Source organism: Heliangelus exortis, chromosome 4, assembly GCF_036169615.1.
Source record: "Heliangelus exortis chromosome 4, bHelExo1.hap1, whole genome shotgun sequence".
Taxonomy (NCBI): domain Eukaryota; kingdom Metazoa; phylum Chordata; class Aves; order Apodiformes; family Trochilidae; genus Heliangelus; species Heliangelus exortis.
Window position 1 is genome coordinate 232,695 of NC_092425.1, and position 26,362 is coordinate 259,056.

The following is a 26,362-nucleotide window of genomic DNA, read 5'->3' on the forward strand; positions in this document are numbered from 1 at the left end:
GTAGCCTGCCTTTGGCTCTAGAGATATCCAGCTCAAGAGCACAGACAGGTTGCAATTCTAGCTCAATTATTTCCTGTGAACAAGAAATTGACTAACACTGACTTAATCCTCTGAGGCTTTAGGACATAGCACAGATCACAAATCTCAGAAAAACAGGTCTGATCACAGTATGGGGGAGTACCTGGGCCAATACACTCCCTTCCTTAGCAGATGTCCATCCATTTATCCCTTGGCCCCAGCACTGACTCATTCTGGCAAGCTGCTCTACCTCTGACCCCCTTCCCAGTATGTACAAATACAGGGACTGAATAAACCTGCAAGAAAAAACATCTCATCTGGCTGGGCAGGCTCATATCTGGCTCCTGCAACGGGCAGGTTTGGTCTGGGAGCCGAGCTGTCCTGGGTGTCTTTGAAAACTTCTAATGTTCAGGCAAATTTTGGCAAGGATCCCAGCGCCTTGGAAATGCAGCAACCAACACAGCAAGAGAATAGAGAGACAATGTGGCTCTGAATATTTTTGTTTCCCCTGTCCCACCTGATTAAGTAGAACACCTAAGGCAGACCAGCAGTCTCTGATGCTCTGTACAGCTGCTGGTGAATCAGGAATAGCATAATACTTTATTTTCCTACCTGATGGATGTCTACCCATGGCAATCTCTGAACAAGTGTATTTCAATTTAAAACATTATGAGTTCATAAAGGAATCCAGAACTGACTTGTGATGCTTTCATTGTCAAATCAGCTCAGCATATAACCTCTTTCCTTCAAGGAAAGTCTTCAGCAAATAGACGTTGCAATGTGACATGAAGGTTAATGGGCATACTCGTTGTCTGGATAAAATTGGCAGAAAAACACTACAGAAACTGCTGCTACCTTTAAAATATCCAAAGTGGCTTGTGGCAGTTGTCATTCTTTGCTTTGTCTGAGGCCCGAGTTCCTACTATGAGCTCAATCTTCCCTAAAGCAGGGCAGCTATGCTCACGGCAGGCTGTGCTGTACAGTCAGTTAATAATATTTCAGCACAGTGTCTCTTTGGAAATACCAGTACTGCATGACTCCCTGTCCAGATGAGACAGAAAAGGCTGGAAATACTGATTAACTTAACCTCTTATTTAATTAGCTTGGAAGGAAACTATAGATCTCTAATCCCAAATACTGAAAGTGACATGAAATTAACTTTTTTCAGTAGAAAACTCAAAGTAAAATGCCTTAACAAGAATCATGTTTTCTGCTTAAGTATCTTTGGGATATCAATTTCCTGTCCAGCTTTATGAATTTCCTAGAAACAAGTCTTCCAAAATCTCACAGCTGTTTTGGAAAGCCTCATGATATTTTTTTTTTTCCTGTGCACTAAGAATGAAAATCTGATGTTCCATATCTCAATCACCTTTTTTTTGCTACAACCTGTTAGGCAAAACATCAGTGAAACACTATAAAGGTCCTCAAAGGCTTTTCAGTATATATAACTTCAGGCCTTTACTACAGCTAAAGCACATGCTGTGGAGGGTTTAACATTCCACGTGAAGGACTCTGGATTACAAGCAGCAACGAGTCCTACAGACTAGAGGTGTAAGACTCTGCTGAAGTGCTCCTTGAGGGTATAAATATAAAGAGCTGAGCAAGGTAATTGTAGAAAATGGCAAACCTCAAGCTCTTCCACAGGCTAATGGCAAGAAAATAATGAACTGGGGAGGTCATTAAAAAAATATTAACTCAGTATTCACTCTTCTTTCTGGAAAGACAGATGCTCTGAGAATACCATGAATACATATGAATATATAAGGCTAACCTCTGAGCTGCCTCTTCCAATGTGGGATAAACACAGGAAAAACAGAAGGGCTTAATCACTGGTCTTCATTCACAGCAGAGAAGACAGTAATACACAAGTCATGTTGATGCACAAATATAACTGGACCCAGTCAGAAATCTATAGGATTTGGTCCCACTATGGATGTGGAAGATCAGAATCACTGCTCAGATTTGTAGGAAGCAGGAGATAAGGCCAAAAGAAACTCCCAGTAATTGTCTATCCGTCTCCTTTCCCATCCATCTTGCCATTTTCCTTAAGCATGAAATGTTTTTATGTCTTGTCCTTTTCTTCCTACTTAAGGTTTAGTATTTCTTCCCTTCTCTAGGAATCTACAGATTTAACATACATAAAAAAAGAAGGGAAAGATACTTTTGGCAATGGCAATGCAGACACATAAACCTTAGCTGCTTTTCCAGTTCATGTACGCATTCTTTTATGCTTGCTCCCTGCTGAAACCAGCATGAGAGCTGCAAATTTAAATTTGGTTTTTCATTTGAAGGCCTTTGAGTTTTGATATTCTAGACTTGCATTTTCAAACTTCATGACACTTATACCAATGCACCAGGGTTATTCGAATTTATTTTTCATTATCAGTAAAAGAACCTTCAAATTATTATGTCATAATTAATTAGAAAAAGTCCCTACAACAAAAGAAATCAAGGAGAATGCTTCTAATTGTTAAGTTTTAGTACTGAGTAGATTTCTGTAATGGAAACACCCTTCCTTTTCTACAGTTTACTTGAGAATTCTAGGAAGATGGAGGAGCAGCTTTTCAAGTCCTTCTCTACTTAAAAACCTCTCTGGCTTATCTCAACCCCAAAAAGGTCTGATGAGTTTGTTTCCTTGGGTTCAAAACATTATGTAGAAAAAGCTCTACTCATGTCACATTCTCACCTCATTTCAGATGAAATGACACTTAGATCAGAACAGATTGCAATGAAGACCAAACAGACAAAACTTTACTTCTGGCTCTATGTACACTTTCTGTGTATTGTAGATCATGACCTAAATGTGCACACAGAGTGCCCAGAGATGCCTGCTTCTGGTCCTGACTGTTAATTTGATTCTAGCTCACTTGTGTGTACCAAACTGCTGTCCTGGGCATAGGTACATTTGCCAGCCATATTAACTCTAATTGCATTCTGCAGTTTCTCTCCTGGCAGGCCTGGGGACAGCTTCCCTGCTGGAAAACACTTGTCTTCCCAGAACAGAACCCCCACCCTTGCAGAGCATAGAAACCATCCCTGCTCTGGCACTCCCGGCTGAGGAAACTGCAGCCCTCTGTGCTCTCTCCTGCTGGGAATGGGCCCTGCAGGTAGTGGAGAGATCACTGGCTCGGCCTGGGTGACAGCAGCAGGGACACAAAGCTCATTTCAGCAACAATTGCTACCTCCAGCCTTGTCCCACAGGAGCTGGCCCCAGCAGCAGGACACCCAACAGAGGAGAAAGCTTTGCTAGAAGCAGGATGAGCTCAGGCCGTGCCTTGGAGGCAAAGAATAGAGATGAAAATATGATGGGACTGTAATAGGCTCCACCCCACAAATTCCTACAGCAGAAGCTGGCAAATAATTACTGCAACTTACAGCTGCCAGCCCCAAACATAATTAATGTGCAACAGCAGCCAGACAACCATCTTAAGGGAGAACGTGATCTACTTAGCTCACCTACCCATAGTAAAAAGGACTTTATTTTTAGGGATCACTGCTAATGGTAGACAGTTTCTTGGGGACCACTGGGACTTAAGCAGATGTGGGAGCAGATGGCAGGACAATAATGCTTTTTTGGATGATTGACTAATACCTCTTGCCAAATGCCAGTGGTAATAAAGGTATTTTGCCCATCTTAGATCAAGTGACAAGGAATTTTTATCCCTAGAGGTGCGAAGAGTTGGATTTTACTATCCTTCTTTTGTTTGTAAGCACCAAGAAGTACCTAAATACTGTATTCAACACTTTTGCCTTCTTTCCCTCCCTCAAAGAAATTATGGTTCTGTATATATTTTGAAAAGGTAATACAAATATTTAATCAGTTTTGTCATGTCTTGACTCTGCTGAAAGCATGATGACATATACCAAAGCAAGGGAGTACAATCTGTCCAGCTGGAGGGAAAATTTATGGCTGCAATTTTACAGAGGGGTCCCTATGATGCAGTAAACTGCAAGAATGAAGCATGAAGAGTTTATTAAAGCCATAAGAATCCTGAGATGCGATTACAGCCTTTATATTCTGCCATGCTTCATATTTGATAATTCATGTCTCCCACCCACCCCTTTTCCCTGCCAGCTCTCCTGGAATGGAAGAGAGAAAAAATCTACAGTAGATTGATTTTAATTTCCCATGTAGCATTCTCATTAATTTTCAAGGCATCAGCTCACACAGATCAAAGTGGCATAAGACGCTGACATCAGCTTTCATATCTGAGAGCTTATCACTGCCTGATGCTAAAATTGCAGAAGTATCAAGGAGTGCATCTGCAAGTCTATAGCTACTGTAAAAAGCACTGTGACATATAAATGCACAGTGTGACACCATTACTGTATCAACTTTACTGGAACACTTAGCAAAACATTTTCAGTGTCACCAAATGACAGTCATGCCTTTGATTTTATTTCTCTGTTTTGTAGCCCTGGAAATTGTAATTTCAGGGCAGCACAATTTTTTTTCTTTGTCCTGGCTGCCCCCAGCTCTGACACGACCATCTGCAATGCAAAAGCTGCCAAGAAAGATCTGGACCAGCATGGCCAAGGAATCCTTCACCTTTTTCAGACCTGCTGATAGAGTGTCATTGTGACAGCAAATCATTCCTTCAAACTGCCATTAGAAACATTCAGGGTTTTTTTGGTTTGGGGTTTTTTCTCTGTTTTGATTTGGTTTTAGTTTTGGGGCTTTTTTTTCTACACTTGGTTTGCTCCTATGAGGAACCTCTGAAGTCAGAGAGGTGGCACACCCTGGACTTTACACAAGCTATGCCCTCCTGCTTGCTTGCTTTGTTAGCATGTTAGCAGGGGAGACAGGTCAAAGGAAACACTACATCTTTCTTTAGTCTTCTGTAACAGAGAGGACTGATACAGTCCTAAGAGCTCTTAGAGCATTAAATAAATGGCAAAACAATTTCCCAAAAACCATGGAGCACAACATCCTTTGTACTTGAATTCTGACAACAGAGAGAGTGGTTTCAAACTCTCCGTTATGCAGGAATAACAGTTGCATTTGCAGACACTCATCTCCCTATTCTGTATCCTACCATTCAAGAAGACAGGCCTGGGGATGAATTCAACAGGAATATAGGGTCAGGGCTATCTGAAGCAGCTTGGACATTTAACTACACATTTGACTAAAAGCCTCACTGGTTGTACCACTGTGAGTCAACTTTAGAGAAAACAAACTTGTCACATTTCTCCTCATTCTGGAAATCATAAAACAGGACAGATCCATCCTCTCTTGATAATTTTGGTACCATCAAAATGTACCTCACTCCAACTCAAAATGTGTTTATGGATTACGAAGACTTTAAGTGAGTAGTGTACTACACTTGTACTACACGCAGGTAGGTCTACTCTCACTGGGGCAGAGAGGAAGGCTATGTTCTTGTTTATCACAAACCCAAATCAATTCAGAAATCTTTGGTCAGAAAGATTGCATGAAGACTAAACTTCAAAATGCAGTACCAACACAAAAGTGTGCTGAAGCTGTTAATACACAGTTGTCATCCTCAAAGACTTGTGTGAGCAGGCCCAGTAATTTTCTTTTATGGCTGTAGCCTCAGCCATGCCAGTCCTTGCAGCACACCAACTCAGCCTTAGTGCACATCTGCCTACTACAGGCAGTAGTGCGCAGTGCATCATAGAATCATCACGGTTGGAAAGGACCTTCAAGCTCATCAAGCCCAGCAAGCAGTCCTACACCACCTTAACCACTGACTCATCTCCTGAAGAGCCATGTCTACCTGTGTGCATCACCACTGCCTCAATGTTTTCCTGATTATCTCTGATCTGAGAGAGTGCAATAGAATGTAAACCAACTGCCTCACAGTAAGAAGGTAAAGCCATTTGGTTAGTATTATCCAAGACAAAAGTGTAATTTACAAAGGCAAGAGATAGGCAGTAGAAGCAAACTGGAATTAAGAGTAATGTCCTCAGGGACAGGACAAACATCACTTACAAATGAAGGTCCTGTGCCACTCCAGACAATACAGTACAGGATAAATCAAACCACAGAAACAAAAGAAATCACAATAACCACCACAGTAGTTTAGCCTGATGTTAAAATGACCTATTACTTTGTGGGTAAGTCTTATCAAAGTCACCATACAGAAGCTACTTGTGCTGCTGATAACACCGTGCCTGTGAAGGCTGAGCTGACTGTAGGCTGCAGATTGCACTCAAAGATTGCACACATCCAAGAAGTGAAGATATCCAGATGCCCTGGATGTTAGTTCAGACTGAAATCCATAGGTATAGGCTGTGCTGCCTCAACTTGTTTTGAACCAGCCCACTCACCACATCTACCCCAGCTCATTTAGACAAATGACAAAAAAAACCCAACCCTTTTGAAGGAAAGGGTCTAACCTTAGCAATAAGAAACAAACAGAAACCCCTTCGGGCTGGTTAATGGGAACAGCAGTTCAGTTCGTGATTAAAAATAATAACATGCCACCCAGAGGAAAATCAACAGAACCAACAAACAACAAAAGCAGAACAGCAAGAATGCTATGGAAGGAGAACCTAGACAGAAATTGCATAAAATGCCTTTTTGTAAAGTCATCAACCACCTCCTCCTTTATATATGGTGTGAGGTCAAGCTCACCAAAGCACTGGATAAATGCATACCTCTTTTCTTTAAATATAAAGAATAAGCCTGAAATACAAGACCAAAATGATGACTGCTTAAGCACATTCAAGACAGAACTCAGACTGAAGTTATAATGAAGAAAAAACACCCAGCAGAAATAATAATACATTCCGTCAGTACTTGTAACAGTCAAAAAACAATTTATTGACTAGAACTGAGAAGAAAATTCTCCCATTCAGTAGGATCTTCTGACATTTTGAAATGCCTCTGTATTGTAAAATAGTACAAAAGATGAGATTTCTTCTGAAACTTAAGAATTGGAAAACACCAAAAAGCTGTGTTTTGATAATGTTGAATCTTTTTCTTTAAAAAGAGAAGAAGAGACTTTAAATCAACCTTGAAGTATTATGAAGGAAAATGAAGAACATTTCAGCATAAAATGAATGTTATAGTGCAAAAGTCTCAATGGAATTAAGAAATAACATTGAAATTAAACCACAGGAGTGTCGGAGTTGGAAGGGACCTTTGGAGATCATCCCGTCCAACTCTCCCACTACAGCAGGATCACCCAGTATGCACAATCTCTGCAGAAATTTGACCTACGTTATTATAATATTTCAAATTTTCACCAGGATACCCCACTGATAACATATGCAACCTGCTTTGCAAGAATGGGACACACAAGTTCATCTCCAACAGGTTTCCTGGAAACCAGGGCTTTTTAAAGAGGCCTTTAAAAGGTCCTTCTGGACCTCTGCGTGACCATGCTGATGATACATCTGCAGTTATGTGGCATACTTCCCCATCTTGCTGCCTGTAATGAGATGAACACTTTCAAGAATCAGACCACATTAATCCCCAAAATCTGAAGGTTTAAAATAATTTGTAGACAGCATACAGAAGGAAAACTGTAATATTTAAAGGTAGAAGGCAGAATACATTTTCCTATTCCAGAGAGTAGCATTGGTTTGCCACAAACATCACTCAAAGCAGCCAGGTTTCTAAGGTGTGTTCCCCATCTCATCAAGGACTTAAGTCACTTCTTTCTCTTGGGGCTATTGGATGACTTTCTAGCTACCACATACTAATCTGGGGTACAAAACTAGGGTTTAAATAGACAGCACAGGGAATCTAACCTTCATTAGAGATATCATAGTTGTTACTTCTGCATCACTAGCATTTTGACCACAAATGGAAATCTATTCCATGAATTTCATTAACGTCACGCTATTGACAATCTTTCCATGACTGTGATAATTCATACTACAGTCTCCCTGCTTTATTACTCTGCAAGTTCAGATGCTGTACTGCAAATAGTGACTGTGTATCTGCATAATAGTTTTTATCACCCACAATCACTCCCTCCCAAAACCTTTACAGTGTGTGACTTTCTCAGCTGGCTATGATGGCACCCACTGCTCAGGTACACACAGAGGGCTGACACTTGTTCCTCATTAACTGGCTGGAAATTTAGCTGCCTTCAGTAGAAATTGCAACTGGTAAAACTGAAAGCCCACAGGACCCAAACCAAAGTCTTTACCCAGGCTTTATACAGACATAAAACCACATATGTGACTTAAATCAATGAAGCAAAGCATTAAAGGACAGACCTCGGCTTTAGTTAGTTGAAAGGTGTTAGCAAAACCTGCTTTCACTCACAAGTGATGTACACAAAACCTTAAACTGGAATTTGAATATCAAATAAACTTGAACATCAATCCCCCTCAGCTGCTGGGAATGTGCAGGAGTAACAACGCACATTTCAGAAAGATGTGTTTTGAGGAGTGATGGTGTTTTTTTTAAAAATAAAGACAAATCACTGTTTGTGGAGTGCATTGTTATTTGGACAGGAAACCACCTCAAAAACTAGTAAGCAAAAGTAGGTTTAAAACAAAGATATTTGACACAGTGAGCACCTATGAGTGAGGACATTTTCTGTGGAAGCAATCCCCTCTCCAAGGCTTATTACATTTCAAAATAAACCCAGTTTGCTTTATCTATAGTTGGCATCTGCAATTCATGATTTTTTTTTTCCTAGACAAAGATAAAATGCCACATACAACAAACTAATGGGCTAGAAACAGCTTTTATATTAATCACCCTGTACCAAAATTGTGCCAATCCATTTATCTTAAACGTGATACTTCCAGAAAAAGGATAGATAAGTAAACAGCCACAAAATATGGAGGTGCTTTGCTTGAGCAGAATACACTCTGCTGTTGGTGAAAAGGAAAAGGCCATTAAACACATGCTCACATAATTTTAGTTACATGTAAGTAAGAAGAGGACTGTTTGCTGTGTGATAAGAAACAATCTTGTAAAATAATGAAAAGCAACAAATGCCAAATTAAAATACGTATATTAGAAATAATACCTGTAAAAATACTTCAATTCTGAATGTGCTGATATCAACAGCTCATTTTATATTTCAAGCTCTGCAAAGAGTTTTGATTACACAGCCTTGTTTGCTGATTTCTCATGACAACAAAGCACATGGAATTCCCCATTGCATTACACATCCAATTACAGGCAGCACACACTCAGCAGTCTCCCTCCCAAAGGCTGCCTGCTCTCACTCTATATTGACACAAACACGCACGCTTGACCCTGTCCCAGGTTTCTCAGGGAAGCTGTGGCTGCCCCATCCCTGGCAGTGTCCAAGGTTGGATGGGGCCTTGAGCAACCTGGGCTGCTGGGAGGGGTCCCCGACCATGCAGGGGGTTGGAACTGGGTGAGCTTTTAGGTCCCTTCCAGCCCAAACCAGTCTGTGATTCTATGCACTTGAATTCAATTCTTATGATTGTTTGCATAGGTTGAGCATAACCTATATCAGCAACTACAATAATACAGCAACAACATTGCTGTATTGTCTCCTATGAGGAGGAGAGAGATAAAACAGCATCAGGTGGCTCCTTTTTACATGGATGCAATCACGTGCATCTTCCATTAGCACAAATGAGCCTCTCACAAATGTATACACTGAGAAGACAGATATATGCCCCGATGTATCTATTGAATTGAGAACAAAAGGACTGAATGAATGGCAACCCTAAATACAGTGGTTAATAGAGTATTGTGTATAACAGACAAGAAAGAGAATATGCCTGCAGCCCAAACCCACACTTTTATTATCAGTGGGTAAAAACAAGTGGATATAGTGTTTCTTACAAATTCCTATTTACACATTTCATAAGACCTTGATTCCCTGTAGTCCTGTTCATGAAAGCACTTCAAATCCATTTCTGCAAGTAACCCAATTCACTGTTATTGACAGCAGGCTTTAGTCCCTGCAAAACAGTGAGACTGAGAACATTGCGGGGTCTTTCTCCTGCAGACAAAGGAAATATCATCCATTAAGGACTCCTTGATGACAGTCCCCACTATGACACAGATGTGTATGAAGATGATGATGCAGGTAGAAGAAAAACACTGCAGTAACACTCTTAGGAACAGCAGGCAATGTGTGAAACAGAGATGAGGTGCTTTGCCAAGAAATTACAATTTTGCATCTTTCAGAAATATAATGACACCTAGCAACACCTAAAGGTCTCAGCAGAGATATGGGCTGCAGGCTGGGATGCTCCTTGACCCCAGAGATCTTATGATCTCAAGAGACAGCATTACCTCCTTGCCAGGAGGTAGGTAGGGAAGAGGTGAATCCAGCTCCTTATGGTTATTTTACATTTAAGCTCAGGCTGGAAGGTGTCTGGTACAGCCTTAAATACTGGCACTGTCTGCAAAATACTAAATACCTGATCCTGATACCAACAGACTTCATGAGTATTCCTGCTATGACCCCATACAGAAGGCAAGGTTCATAAAAAAAGACCAGTGGTATTTACCTGAGTAAAATAAATTGCTTTTAAGTCAATGAGAATAATTTTATTTGTTTTAAACTCACCCTTTCTGTGTCTCTGAACACCTGTGTATCTTTCAGTATGGGCTGGGAGACCATACTACCTCCCCTCTGTCAATCACTTTATCAAACTTTGTCCTGTCTGGTTTTGTCAGAATAAACTCCTCTAAAGCTTACAAGCTCTGAACTTCCAAATTCTTCAGGTCCCTTTCTGTGACCACAGATTTCTTCTCCTTACCTCTGAACTCCACTCACAAACCACTATATCATGACAACATTTGTCAACTAATTTAATGCCCTAGTTAGCAAGGAAGAAGCTTTTTAGCTAACATTTATTATAAAAACTCTTCACTCAGTGGGCAAAGGATTATACAGACATTTGACTAAGAGAGAAATTGCAATAAATAATTTTAGGGTTTTTTTTTTCCTTAGGAATAGTCAATCTGAACTGACTGCAACAAAATTATTTTCACGGCAAGAGGTGTAGCAAAAAGGCTCCTATAAAAGCCATGTCTGCCCACAAAAAACAGTTAACAAAGTGCTGCTTGTAGACAGAGGGGAACACATCAGACTGTATAAAGTTCTTGTTATGACAGGCAGAGGGCCGCTGGTCAGCAGTACATCCTTGAAGCATCTCAAAAGGTGAAGGAAGGAAAACTAAAGGAGGCAGCTTACAGGGTTATACTGAGTGCCTGTGGAGATTTGGCCTCTAACTCATCCTGCAATCAAGATGTTAGGCTACTAAAATGCTTTGAAAAATCCTATTAGCACTGCATGTGCTTCTCAAGGGACCTATACAGGCTGTGGTGTCTGGTGTCCGTAGTACTCCCCTAAATCCATTCAGGCCTCCTGAACACCTCAGAGTATTTCTGAATTGCCATTTTCACAAGACATTTCCTAGAGGAAGCTCTGAGAAAACAGCTTCTGCTGGAAGCACCAAAAGAAAAACATTACTATGATGCATGGAGCATTAGTCGCACTGCAAAAAGAAACAAAATAATGGAATTGCACTGTAATGATTTTCAAAACTATTAACTTTGTTAATGAGTCATTAAAATTTTACTTCCTGCATTGATTCAGTGAGAGAACACAGTCATTCATTAAAATCTCATCCACAAGATTTAAATCCAGCTGCCTCTTGAAATGTATGGACAATGCATATGTTTGGTTTTAAACTATAAAAGTTTGGAATGTGGGGAAAAAATGTTTTTGGAAGGAATAGCATTAAATATTTACATAAAAGTGTTTACTACAGTTTTATTGCAGATGTGTAACAGCAGCTAAAAAGCAATAACAACAACAAAGGAGAGGTACACTCACTTCAACGGGATACATTAAATACTCAGCTACTTATAATTATTGAGCACCTCTGCTCTGCTGCTAATACACCAAATATAAAATAATCTGAGTCCATAGAACAGAAGGAATATACTAAAGGACAGTATTATTCAATTTTCTGGGAACACTAGTCCAATTTTAAAGGGTTTGGGTTATAAGGAGCAGGCAAAGGGCAGTAAGTTGGCAGTCCTGACAGCTCCTATGATTTCATTACAAATCCAGTGACATTTCATGCTCAAGTTGTGGCTCCTGAAGCCCTCTGTAACACGAGGGAAACACTCAGCTTTTCTTTTATTCATAAGCAACTTGCCTTCCAGCTGACAGAAGCTTGAAAATGTAAACCCTAAAAAAATACCCAAGAGAAATACACATGCACACATCCTGGAGTCTCAGGATTTTAAGGCAATCTCATGATTTAGGGACTCGTTGCTCACAATTTCTCTGCTTTGGCAAAGCAGCAAACTGTTCTGAGGTAGTATGTGCATATGAATACACAATTACAGTATCAGCACCATGCACTATTGTATTTTAAATCGGAGAATTGTCCTTTGAAATGCAAAGAACTAACACACAATGGTACTGTAAGAAAAGACACCGGGGAATAAAAAGCAGGTGCATCTCAAGAGCACATCAGAAGGAAGAAAGCCAAGTTTCAGGCTTACTGTCCTCCATCATGCTGCCAGTTCTGTTCTGCTATGGCTTAGGATCCTAGATTAAAAGTCCTTCCCAAGACAGAAACATGAGCATCTGCTGGGGCTGTCTAGTCAGGCAACCTGAAAGAGATCATTTGGAAGGAGAAAGAAACAAACTTTTCAAGTCATGGAATGGTAAAAAAAAAAAAAAAAAAAAAAAAAAAAAAAAAAAAAAATCTCTAAGTCTTACTTATTTTGGTTTGCTGTTTCAACAAAGCTGAGAGCATGACACGAGACTGCAGGAATGCCCTTTCCAGCATCAGTCTGGACTTGCAGTCACAAAAACCTCACAACCTCCCACCACTCTGATGGGCTTTTAAACTGGTTCTCTCACAGCCCTCTAGAAGCAAAAGTGCAGGTTTCAATGATACCTCTGGAAGTGAGACTGCAAAATATATGGCTTTAGTCAAGGAAAGCAAGCATGACTTACTAAGATACTGGACAGTTTTATGTATATGTTTTTTTACTTTATGTCAATAAAATAGTTGTAGATCTGCAGAGAAGCTGATACACCTACAAGATCTGCCCACAGTATTCCATGTCAGTTTTCTTGTGGACCCCAGAAATTTTTCTAACCCTAACAGGGATGATTCTATGTATCTTCCAGACAAAAAAATCTTATTAGAAGAAAACAAACATTCAGAAAAATGTAAATGAATATATACCATTAAAAAAGGCTGCATAAATCTCATGCAGCTTTAAGAAAAAAGAGTACTCTAAGTACCTGAAGGTCGAGTTACACAGCTGAGCTGCTTTAATCATCCTGACAAATGGATAAATTACAATTAATTACCCATCTCATCATCTTAGGCCAAATATGGGGAAAATGATAAACCTTGCTGAAGACCTTCTCAGTCAGATCACAGATGAGGTTCCTTAAAAAGTCTTCCCCTCATCTGTTACTTATAAGGGCTTAAGAATATTTACAGCAGCAGAGTAAGACCAAAGCACCCCTGATGCCACCATCTTTTTGGATCAAGAAGAGGGGAAGACTTCAGTATGGATCAGTGTGTGTCCAGGTGACCTGCCAGCATGGGTTTAGGCAAGGCAAGTCCTGCTTGACTAAACTGATCTTCTATGACAAGATGACCCTCTTAGTGGACAAAGGGAGAGACTGTGGATGAGGGACAGGATGCCATTGAGAGGGTCCTGGGCTAGTTCAAGAAGTGGGCCTTTCATTAACTTAATGAGCTTCAACAAGGCCAAGTGCAAGGTCCTGCACCTGAATTGGGACAATCCCTGGTATCAGTGCAGGCTGGAGGATGAAAGGATTGAGAGCAACCCTATGGAAAAGGACTTGGGGCTACTGGTGGATGAAAACTTGGACATGAATTGCAATTGCAAACTTGCAGCCCAGAAAGCATTCTCTGGAAACATGGCATCAACTGTATTAATAAATCATGATTATGTGACATCAACTTTAGTTACCATGCTTTTCAACATATTTTCCATTCCTATGCTGTGTTTTTAACTCCTTTGTGTTGTTCTCATTGCGAGTGCACGAGCTGCTCTTGGCAGTGATGGGTGGGATGATGCTGGAAGATGCTCAGGGAAGCTGCTGAGGTCCTGGGTGCCTCTGGTTTCCATCCACGTTGCATGGGAACCAGTCAGGCTGAGCATGACACAGGACGAGGCGCAGAAAGTGTTTTGAAAAAAGATGTGTCTTCTCTGGCATCCAGCAGGGACTACATGCAATCGGCTAGCACACTGATAATTATTTTTTCCATTACTCTGAGAGAAGTTTCATTCTTCTTTATTTTCTTCTAATTGCCCTGACAGTGTTTCCTAATCTGATCATAGTGAAGCAGACTTGAAATATATATGTTTTGCCTCCTACACTAACCATTAATTGTTGAAAAGCCTTAAGCAGCTTTGCTATGCAAAAATGGCTGCTTGCTTTGGACCATTTCAAAATGTGAGAAACATCATGTTTCCCCATTACCATGTTGTGAATCCTGCACACATGAAGGATAATCACAAGATTAAAGTATCTGACTGCAAACTGAGATACTAGTGTCTGCCTCAGGGCTGTGCTTGCAACTCCATGGGTAATGAGAAAGTATCTCTTAAATTTTCCCCTATCTCCAAGGGTCAGCCAAGCAAAAGTAAAAAATATTTTCTTTACCTCAGTATTTTTGTCTTATCTGAGCACATCTGGGATGGGAATGTCTTGCAGAAACAATACATAATCACACAATATACCAAATCCTGGCTCGGCTGTTAGCCTGTAGCTGCTGCAGTAATATAAAGAGAAAGAATTATTTGCCATATCTAAATGGCATTTGAAAACTGATCCTGTTCTAACTGCTGAAAAACCCTTCTGCTTCTGCATTGGAATTAGTTAGGTCATCATCAAATATATTCCTCTTGAATTTTTCATCCCGAACTGCAATACAAAGTAATTCCTTATTGCTTTCTGCCATGGAGGCTGCTACATTAGCCTCAGCATAAACAGAACAAATGAACGTCAGCCCATGACCCAACAAGCACACTCCAGATGGACTCCTGCTTTAAACATGAGAAATGGATGCTGACTGAGGTCAAAATGACAGCTACAGAGCCACGCTGGAAGCAAAAGCAGAGAATGGTTGCTTAGATCTGAGCTGGTATAGTGCTTTAACCCCAGCTGACAAGTGGACACCAACCACACAGCCACTCACTCAGTTCTCCCAGTGAAAAGACATCAGGGAAAACACCCTAAAATTCATGGGTTGAGATACAGACAATTTAATAGGACAGAAAAGGAAGAGAAAATAAGCATAGAAAAAGGTTATATGGAATGACCGATGCACAAAATAACTGCTGAGCACTGGCCCACTGACCAGTGGCCATCCCACCCCCAGCAGCAACAGCCTCTCCCCAGCCAGTTCCTTCCAGTTTACATGCTGAGCATGGAACATCCCTTTGGACACTCTGGGTCAGCTGTCCTGGCTGTGCCCCCTCCCAGCTTCTTGGGCACCTCCAGCCTACTGCCAGCAGCACATGAGAAGCTGAAAAGTCCTTGAGTTGGTGCTTAGCAACAACATTATGCTCATATTAGATACAAAACAGTACTATACCAGTTACTAGGAGGAAAATTAACTCTCTGCCAGCCAAAACCAGGACAGTTGAGCAGCATGACATTGGCATTGCCTTTCTGCAATTCCACCACACGTCATTCGAGTTCAGTCCTAAGCACAGTTTTACTTTTCAAAAGCAGTATTCATTTACCTTTCTATAAACTTTATCTAAGATACGAATTCTAAACATTTAAAATAGTTTCTCTTTGAAAATTCTACCTTTATTTAATCATATTTAAGCAAAAGGGCAAAGCAGGAACAAATTATTTGCAGAGTCAGGCTGCATTCAGTGAAAAGTTAGAGCGAACAAAACCCAGCATTTTTTCCATCAGATAAACTATTCAACCAAAGCAGTGTGCACATAACTGCTGTGAACACTTAAATTTGCTGCTTTTTTATTGGGTTTTGGAAGGAGTTACTGAGTTTTCTTACTGATTTTTAGTAAAATGAACTGATTGATAAGCTCTTGGTAATAAATAATAGCAGTGGCAAAAAGGTAAATGAAACGCAACTGATGCATTGCAAGTCAGATAAAAAAACCACCCTCAGAAACATGTAAAATGGCATCATTACAGCTACAAGCCAAGTGTTGCTGCAAAAACATTTGAGTAATGAGTGCTACTGGAAATGTAGTAATTGCACACTCAGTAATTAACATGCTACTAGAATTACTGGTCTTGCCTGTCATCAAACCTCTTGTCTCCTTGCAACAAGGCTTGCCTCAGACCCAAACTGACATTTTTTATCCCTTTCCAGATTTCCACTTCTGTTGCTGCTTCTGCTTTCCAGAGCTCAACTAGAAGATTCAAATGGATACCACTCCTGAAACTTTGAACCCATTTCAGACTCTCCTTAAATGAGATTGCAAAAGACAGCAGATGAACATGAAGACAATGTGCTTGACAGGAAGACCCCTTGCCCATCCTATTAATTGTACTGAGGCAATGGGAAGCATCTTTTCTGAAGTCTGCTAACCTACTTGTTTGAATGGAAACCACTTTTAATTTGTCACTTTTAATAGTCAAGTCAGATTACAAAATGAAAACACATACAGGAATGCCTGGTAGTCTAGTTCCTGAGCACAGCACACAGGGACACCTCACACTTTCCATGGAGAAAGACAGCCAGTAGATTACAGACTGTATTGAAACCACCCAGACCTCCAGGGCAGGAAACTGAGATAAGGTGCTTTGGAAAAGCAAAAGCCTCCTGGCAGCCATTTGGCACCCGGGTAGGCCAGCCACCCATGTTTACCACCTCGTTTGAGACAAGAGAGGCTGAAGAGTGGAAAAATAATCTATCACTGCTTGCTAACAGAAATATTCAGAGAGAAAAAGAATAAAAATGAGGAGGCTTGGTCTTAGAAGTGCCATAGTGGGTGAGCAACCATATTCCTTTGAGCCTTTTTTCTTCCATTTACAGAACAAGAATCAAGGTTCTTCAATCCCTTGCTCTGGCTCTTACAGCCTGTGTATTACACACCTGCACAGTGCAGGTAGAGCACAGCTTCCTGACAGGGAATGAAAGATAACTCCATTTGTGCATATTTCAGGGGCAGCTGGAATCACAGCTCTCATCTCATGAAGGGGAGACATTTCAGTCCTGCTAAGACATGTGAATAGCAAATCAGCCTGATCCCAGTGTCTGTTCCCAGCCATACATACATAACCCAGGCTCCTGATCTGAACAGACTCCCAAGTATCACAGGTACCATCTTCCCTAGAGAGAAAGGGACCTAAGACCCCCATATCCCTCTGCAGGGCTCAGCATGCCCCAAGCCTCCACAGAGTTCTCGCCTGAGAAGTCCCTTGGGATTAAGGAGTGGGTAGGTGTTTGGGTTTTTTCACAAAGAATGAAATCTTCACCCACAGATGATGCAGGATCAACAATGACTGTGGAAAGAGCTGGATTTTAAAGCAGCTGTTTAGCTAATTGTATCCTAGGTGAGATTTTCAGTTTTTTTAAAATACCCTTAGTGCGATTTGTCAGCTTGCAGGGAGAAGGAGAATCAGACATCTGTAACTATGGCAATGCTTCAGCAGCCTTCATGCATGATCCTAATTAGACAAATTCTTTGTGATACCTTCAGACTTGTACAGAGTTGAATGCTGTGACTCAGCCTCCAATGAGCAAGACTCAGATTATGTGACATAACCATTGCTGCCAAGTATGCTAAACAAATTTGGCCATAATTTTCCCAGGATCCATATGCTATTCCACTTCAGCACTGTCTTTAAGGACTTACAGCTAGTTACTGAAGACAGAGACTGATGTTGCAGTGGGTCAGAGCTCTGCCAGCTCACCCTGTGCATCTCTATTTATGATGCTAGGGGAATAGATAGTCCCCAAAGAGTGCTGAGATGTTAAGAAATCTGATGCCTTTGAGTGCACAACTCTTTAAAGCATCATCCTTCATGTGAGTGTTACATATACCTGAAAACCAGGCACACAAGGTGATAAATCAGCCTGGCATTTGATCATCTCATGGTTTACCTGGTCAGTCAGTTTTGTATCAGGTGACCAAGTCTTCTTGTTGTGCAAAGGCTCCCTGATGCAGCAGATGTGTTTTTTGTAAAGGTTGTCTGCTTGCCACTATTCAACTAGCAGCTGTTCATAAACCCATAGTTTAACAATTAAATTAATTTTAAGGTAAAGGTTGGAGTTATAAATTTTCTCTGCTATTTCCTGCAGCTAAAGAAACTCAGTAATCAACAGAAGGAAAACAGTAATGATATTTCATTATTTCTTTTCTTTCTTGTCACACATGCTGCAGTAATGCACAGAGATAAACAAGTACCTGCTTTTCAAATTTCATTTTGAACATAGAAATCACTGTAGGGCACACAATAAAACTTGACTTTTAACTTATGCTCCATAATCAATAGTCAATCCTCATCTCAACATTTGATACAAAGTGCTCTGCTTAACCTTTTCTATGCTGTCTCTCCCTTTTGCTATTTGCTTTCAATTAAGCTGTGAGTGAACAGATCACTTCTGGGCAGGACATTTTTCCTTAAATTGAGCAGCACTTCGCCTCACAATCTTAATCAGGAGCTGCTCGAGGAGGAGGCTCTGCTCCTGCACAAAGTACCCCCCTGCCAAGTATCTCGAAGTAGAGCAGTGTGTGTTAAGACCAGGAGAAGAGGAGTGGGGCTACCAGATGCTAAGTCATCAGTCACTGACACTAAGACAAACACTGATGCCAAGAATAACAACATGCTCTAAGGGAGGAAGGTAAAAAAAAAATCAGCTTTTCAACCAGCACAGTACAAACATGAGTTATTCAAAAGCTCATTTAAATGAATTTGGTTGTCTAGTCCACCTTCTCTAGACATATCTTTCTTTAGGGTCACCCCAAGATTTTCAGAAGCCAAGGTCAAATCATAAACTTCTCGTCTGATATTCCAATTAAATGAATGTTAGGTAAAGCACCATGAATTTTCACTGTTGTGAAAATTGTTCTACCTTCTGTCAGTTCCCAAATTAGTATTTTTATGATCCTGAAAAATTACTGTGGATTGTGAAGTGCCTGTGTGAGGCTCCCGAGAGAGCAAAGAGAGCCTGTTGCTGTAACATGACCTCTTATTTTAATCGGGTCCTTACACATTTGCTTTTAACACGAGTTGCTGAGGATGCACAGCTGAAATAGAAAGGTTAGCCAGCCCTAATGAAAGCTCCTAGTGTTTTCATTACAGCCTGTCACTCTCTTTGCTCAGATCTGGTGCAATTGAGGCAGTCTCACAGATCCAAACAGACCCATCCAAACTCCCACCACAACTTTTCTCTTCCTCTGTAACAACATCAAACTACAATGTATTTCTGTGAAGGTATGCAGAGACACTCCCATGCTAAAAGATTCCTCTAAAAATTCCGTAACAAAGTAAGTACTTGACTTAAAGCTTACAAAAGGTGATGAGGGGCAGCAAAGAGGCATTCACACCGAGTTAAGCAGCTATTGGCAGACACTTAAACCAGGAGCCCGGACTCTGCAGGCTCCTTTAACGTCAAAGGAGAGAAGTTTAGAAGGAATGACAGTGCCTTAATTGTGGCAAGATTGAACAGCATTTCATCTTATGCCTGTAGATTCAGATGCCATAGCAGGTGACTAAGAAAAACAGCAAAGGAACAAAATAAGTCTAAAATCAATTTTGCCTCATACACAATCGTTAGAACTCTACATAAAAAATTGCAACGTGTCAAAATCACATCAAGGGTGTCGAAAGCTGTTTACCACAGTAAAAGTTTCCAATTAAGAAGCACACTTCAATTTGGCAATATATATTCATTTTATGATGGATTTTGCCCTTTTTGGTTAAAGAAAGATAAAAAGGTCAGGTTTTAGCTAACTACTAAACAAGACACTGAATACTTCTGCTGCCACATAACTCCCATGATCTGGACCCAGTAATTCTGTGTGAGCTGCTGTAAAGGAGTGCTACAAAAAAATGCAATCTCTACAAAAAACTTTGCCTCTGAAAAGTATTTGATTAGCTGTCAGGGAACGTGAGAGGTGTATACGATGTGTTCATCTGCCTGTTAAGTCATCCTCCTTTTCATGCTCTTTAAAGATCAGCAGGCCCAGACCACTTGTCTTCTATAACAAATATTTTAGATTACTGTACCCTTAATGCTTCGACATTTCTGGGCCTCTGTGGGGGCACATGACTTGTAAGTCAGTGACCTTTCTGAGGTAGCAGGGGATGCTCCCTCAGCATTCCTGCCTTTGTACAGAGCCTGGCTCCTTCCTTAATGGCACTTCTAAGAGCTGCACTCAGGCACTGCTGCTCATGTCAAAAGATCTGGGGAAGAGGCAGGGCATCCCCAGGGGCTGTGATGCTTCTTCATCCTCTACCAAGGACTGCCTGCTCCCCAGACTGATACCTGGCCTTGTTATATAGAAATCCCCCACTCCACCTGAATAGGAACACAGGCACATGCATGTATGATTGCTCTCTTGTGTCTTTCTGGGTTTTACTGTTGGTTTTTTTTAAACAAATACAATAGGAAGTTCACCTACATTTCATGAGTGGAATAGAATGCACTGAATGGTTCTGCTCCTCAACATTACTTTGTTTATTCTTGGGAAAACATTCTCTTACAGAGGACACCATTCAAACATGTATTTGGAATTCAGTTTAAGGATGCAAGTGACAGAAATGGGGGACCAGTTTTGCTACATGGGTTTTCCTTAATCCTCTTGTGCATCTCTTTTCTCTGGAACACGCCATTTACAGCTGCCAGGCAAAAGCAAAGGCCTGCAATGTTTTTGGTGCCACTTCTTTCTTTTCCAAAATAAGGTGCTTGGCAGTAGACTACACATTTGCTTCAGTTAGTCAGAGTCTTTAGTCACTTGTTATCTATCATGTGTGTGGTCTTATTTTTGGCAACAGAGATAATGTCTCCCTTCTGAGAGAATCACACTGTAGAACTTGGGGCATGCCTGGTGATTTCTGCACAGGTTCTGGAGGGAGGGATGGTAATTTCCTGCCCTCTGTCTATCACAAGTGCATGCAGCTTAGGCAGTAAGGCTGTGGTTAACTACTGATCAAGTCAGTGCCCCCCCACACCAGAAAACTGCTCTCATTTAAGATCTTAAGGATTATTACAAGTAGCTGAGGCAGCAAGACACCCTGTGCAAAGAATTGTTTCAAAGATACCAAATGCTATGTTTTTTTTTTATATTCTTCTCTATTAAGCCTTCTGACAGGAACAAGATGCTATTTCTACTTGGAATTGTCCTTTGCCTCGAGTTGGAAGTGACAAAACATTAATGTATGCAAATATGCAGCCAACAGCTTGTTCATTAGAAAATGGAAAAGCAGAGGACAGTATGTAGGCTAAATGTCACTAAGGCATATAAAACTCTTTGTAGCTATATAAAGCTCTCCACCATACTAGAAATAGGAATGCACAATGTATCAAAAAGGAGAGAACACACAACTGCTCCTGAATGCCTGGGGATGGGTAAGCATGACACAGACCAGGAGACATGGAGACTATAAACTTCTGTGAAAAGACCTCTATAGCAACGTTGAATGTACTAAGAACTAAAAGGGCCTGCGAGATTTCCTTGTTTTGCACGAACTCTTGATCCACAAGTCTGTTCTACCTCTATGTATTTGCTACACTGACAAACTTCCCCACTCATTCCCTGTGTAGCTTCAGGTTTGTCCACTGCTTGTAGCACAGTCAACACTGGGGAAGTTGCTATAAAGCAGAGACAGGGTGGCCCAAAAGAATGAGAAGATACAAGAAATAAGTGAATTCCAGTCCTGGATTACCACTGCCATACCACAACTTCGGGCTTTGTTTCTTCTCCCAGCAGGTATCTGAATTTAGCTTTCCCCTCATTAGAGAAGCTCATAATTTCCTACTCTGATCATCAGAGTAGAACAGTTTTCCAAGTTCATGGCCACATGCAATACACAAAAGATCTACAAACTGAACAAAGAGCCCCGAATTCGGATAATTTTCAAATGGGTGAGAAGAAATGTAGATATCAGCCACACTATTAAAACTCAAGTCATTTTTTTTTTTAGGCTATCCAAACAGTCACAGAGTTAAGTCAGGTTCAGAAGGCAGAAGCAGGCAAAGGGAAATCAAGCTGCTAAATTTTAACATTTTTGAAACAAAACCTTCCCAGTCAGAATGCATTTAACTGATACAAACTAGCCCAAAGTTTCAGTAATACTGTTGTACCTTTTCAAAAAGGGAGAAGAGCAAAGAATCTCTTTTTCAGCTGTCCTTACACATGACCATACGAATTCTCACTGCCCTACTTCCAGGCCCTCACGTTTGTGCAAAGCTGACAGAGGCAGCACAGATCACTGCTGCAAGCCATTGTATTTTTCACCAGAGAGCTGTTTCATCCCTTTGCATCACTTATTTTCCTGAAATGTGAAGCCAGCTTTTCATTGTCAGAACAGAATAGCTTGATTTCTTATTTTGAAGATTTTCTTAATTTTTTTTCTTTTAAAAACATGTGATCAAAATCAAAACAAAAACCCTGCCAGATCTAACACTGGTTTTTGATGAAAAATTCATTTCAGCATTCTTTTTGATATCCTGCTTGGAATAAAAATAATTTCTGACTACAAAACAGCTTGCATAACAGAAAATCTATGCCCAACCGTTCCTAGTATAAGTGGAAGAAAAAAAAGTGAAGCAATAATTTACTCACTCTGAGTACTTGACTTTTAGCATAATGCCATGTTCGTGAAGAATTGGGTGCATGGATCAGTCGAGGAGTATTTCTGGTTTTAAAGCTTTGTCTGTTTTGGCTTCAAGCTTTGTTCCAGGGACCATGCTTGGAGACCTATAAATAAGGAAGATAGTGCAACTCAGATACAATATTTGACCTTCCTCATAAAGCTTTATCTACTGCTTTCAAGAGATAAAGGTGTTAGGTGGGACAAAATGCCTTATTTATTTATTTATTTAAAAATACCTCTCATGATTGAGGGAAAAAGTCTCTGATCTCTAAAGGTATTAAGTCCAGAAAATACAACACTCCCTCCAAACAGGAATAAAAAGATAAGGGTCTTCTGTTACATATATCATATCTATATATATATTGTATCTATCTTGAAGGAGCTGGTACGTATCTGTATGTCTGCTGGTCTACTTATTTTTCTCACTAGACAAAAAGCAAAATCACAGATGAGATGTATTTCAGCAGTTTTGTCATAATCGACAGAGCCACCAGGTGGAGCTGAGGTTATGTTTTTAACAAGTGAGCACAATTAATTTCTGGAAGGATTTCAGCGAACAATATGCATGTGTATAATAAACAGATAAATGTGGGTAGACACACTACACTCTATAAATTAGGTATATTTAAGGTTTAAACAAATAATCTGAGCAAGCTATATGAACTAGTGAATAATGTTCACAAGCTTCTCTCCTGCATGCTTTCCTGGTGTTTCACAAAGGGTTTGCTTTTGCACGTGGCTCCTCTATGTGCCACTAATGCTTAAAAACTTGTAGGAGTGCAGTCCCCTTGACACCTCTGCTTCTCTTCCAAATATAATTGAAATTGACCGGCAGCTTCCAGAACTGCTAAACAGACAAACACACACCTCCAGACAGCAGAATTATTTAAGCCTCATTACCTGCCTTAGCAACCAAGATGTAAAACACCTGAGAGGCTTAGGCATGAAAAACTTGGCTTATGCTTCACAATACTTTGCATATGGGAAAAATACAAGCTTTTTCCCAAATATATAATATACACACAAACACAGGCAGCAAGTACAGGCGTCAAGGCAAGGCTAAAGAAACCTTGCAATTTCCTCCTTACATTCAGTGAGCCAGATGACTCAGACTAAATGACTGGGACATCAGTGAGTGATTCAAGACAAAAGGTGTAGATTTGCCAACTTCTTTTAAAAGATGACTTGCCAACTGTTTCTCTCACCTTTATAATGAAGTTGGCTTGAATGCCTGGAGTTTAAGGTCATTCAAACTCAAATGTCTCAAACTTACTATATACACTGTTGTTATTGCCTGCTTTAAGATTTATGGCCTAAACTACAGCAGGCCCTGGAAACCTTGATGAAAGTTGCTCTTCCTTCCCAGCTTAGGTAGGAGAAGGCAGCTCTTATCTGAATCCATTTCACCCCAACCAAAAAAGAGGCAGGGTAGGAGGAAGACACTGAAGTCTGTATTAAAGAGCAACTGTACCACAGCCAAAATTAGAGCACCTGAAGAGAACTGTCCAAAAAATTATAAAAATCTGGTTTCATCAGCAACTGAGATCTCCAGTTCTGAATTCATTAAGAAGCAAAATTAAACATGACATTCTCAGAGAAAAAGAATTTCTTTGGATTGAACTAACATTGTGCTATGAAATAATTCAGATTGCATTATAATTTAAAGATGACGGCATTAAAAAAAAAAAAAAAAAAAAGGAAAAGAAGACTTCACAGAGTAAAACCAGGATGTTTAGACACTGTTCAAATTTCTCCTCCCCCCATCCTCCTTCCAAAATAGCAGCACAGAAATACATTTACTTTAGAAAATACTTGGATTGTGACAACACCAAAATGAATACATCACTCCCACCAAAGTTTCTTAAGATCACTTCATATGGTTCAGTTCAGCTCTTGAACCTTCAAAACTCATTTAATGCACTAATAATTATATTTTACCTGGACTGAAAAAAAATTATTCAGATGTCCTGAAACCTACTTGTGCTGCTCCAGATACCATAAGATCTGGGGGATTTAAAATGTTCAGCCACACAAGGTTCATCACCCATGTTCCTCCTCACAAGGACCTTCAAGAATTCTCTTAGTTAAAAATCTTCCTCATGTCCTATGCTTTCTTTGCAGTCACTGATATTTTTTTCTTGACCTCTGGTTGCAAATTCTTTCCTGATCATTGACCCAGAGCTTCCTGGTCAGCTAGAACTCCTCCCTCCCACAGCTGGTGCTGGGGTGACAACACAAGTGCTGCTGATTGCAAAGGAGGCTCAGAACTGCTGGCTGTGTAACTGGGAAAAAAAGCAAAACAGTCAGCAAGGAACAGCACCCCCTGAGAAATTTTTCTTTCATTAGGTGAGCAGGTCATGCCCTCGTTAGCCTCCAAAGCTGAGTGCCATTCCCCTCCTGGGCTGAAGACTCACACCTGTGCAGATAAGGCCTTTTGCTGCACAGTGAAACCTGCTGTTGAAGAGAGTTCTTCCTCTGTACTAATGTATTCACCCTCCACATAAAAAGTATCTAAGGATCTTCCTCCAGGAGAAACTATACTTTTTAAAAGCTATTTTTCCCATGATCACCACTTTAGATCAGCTTTGTTTTCTTCTGACTTGGGAGTGAACTGTTGGTGCAGGGCACTTTTGCAGCTTGAAGGATCTTCCTGTGTCTGCCTGGCAGATGTCTGAACTGCTGGTATAGAAAAATCTTTTCCCTCCACTCTGCTTTCTCAGCCCAGTTACTCAGTGCCTTCCTGCAGCATCCCATGCAGCCTGTCAAACACCTCAGCAGGGCCAAGAGGTGCCTGCCCTGCAACCTTCTGACACTGGCTCAGAAAATGAAATGCCTCCACTCCAGAGCAGGTTTAATGCTGTCCTCTTGCTCCACAGATTACACCACAGCCTCTGATCTGCAGTTGTGACAGCTTGTGAGAAGAGAGGCTCTGCTGCCAAAGCCTCAGGAGCCATGAGATATGCAGTCAAGACAAAGGCTACATGCCCAGATGTCCCAGGACTTGCCTGTGAAACACCAGAATCAAGGCAGTATTTCTAAGGGCTTCAGCAAATCCAGTCCCCAACCTACACTCTGGTGGCTCAGCTCTCATCTCTGGATGGAAGACTCTATGCTGTAATAGCATGAGTCTTTGATCTGTGATCAACACAGCTGCCTGGAAGGAGAGTTGAGAGACATCCAAGTCTCAACATGGGTTTCCAAAGATCACTCCTTTCCTCAGCACCTTGACCATGAGATGGATAAGAATTGCAGAACTGTAGACCCATCACCTCCTTTACCTTCTTCATATGAGATTTTATCACTAACTGTAAAAACAGGCAGTTTTCCCAGCTTTATAGCTGCTGTAATTCGAAGAGCCTCTGGTACAGCACGGGTAACTATCACTCAATAAATCACAATGTCCCTGGTGCACGCTCCACTTGCATGAACAGGCAAAGGAGTAGAGAAGAAATAGAGAATAAGAGCCAGGACACAGGGTAACATGTCAGTGCATGTGCTCAAAAGTCAGGTGTCAGCAACCTTGGTGTCAGGTCCAGCCCAGGATCCATAAGAAACACAGTACTGAGCTAGAAGCTTCAATGCCAGCTGAACTTTCAAGCCCCATC

At 40.7% G+C, this 26,362-nt stretch overlaps 1 long non-coding RNA gene across 3 annotated transcripts in view; it reads right to left on the minus strand.

Moving 5' to 3' along the window:
* Window positions 1–26,362, minus strand: part of LOC139795639 (uncharacterized) — a 504,885-nt gene that overhangs the window by 35,128 nt on the left and 443,395 nt on the right. For all 3 annotated transcript variants that reach the window (XR_011725614.1, XR_011725615.1, XR_011725613.1), the window contains one exon: window positions 22,727–22,861. This is a non-coding gene — a long non-coding RNA (uncharacterized lncRNA). The remainder of the gene's footprint in view (window positions 1–22,726; window positions 22,862–26,362) is intronic.